Here is a 458-nt window from a genome sequence, read left to right on the forward strand (position 1 = left end):
TATATACATGCAAGTACAAGAGATCTCATATCAGACCTGACTCCTCTGGTTAACCTCTGAAAGCTGATAGAGAAAACAAGGACATAAACATCAACAATATATTAACTGAATAAGCAAACAAATGGTACAAAAAGATAATTACATCTATCCACCTTCAAAATGTAAATTAATATAATTCTCAAATAACTGTCTAACAAATATATTCATATATTTTTTGTGATATAATAAGAATCCAAAATCAACCTAAATAATGACAACAATAATTCAATTAATTACTCAGTTAATCTTGCAGTTAATCATCTAATTCATCTTCTCAATGACTAAGAGGCCTTTTACATCCTAAATCCTAAATTTACAGCAATTTCCCACGACTTAAAACCTCCTTAAATTATCTAAACTTAATCACTCATAAGGAATCTATCAACCATTAATTTGATCCAATGACATAATTCACCCAT

The sequence above is a fragment of the Penaeus monodon genome, chromosome 21 (genome assembly GCF_015228065.2).
Source record: "Penaeus monodon isolate SGIC_2016 chromosome 21, NSTDA_Pmon_1, whole genome shotgun sequence".
Taxonomy (NCBI): domain Eukaryota; kingdom Metazoa; phylum Arthropoda; class Malacostraca; order Decapoda; family Penaeidae; genus Penaeus; species Penaeus monodon.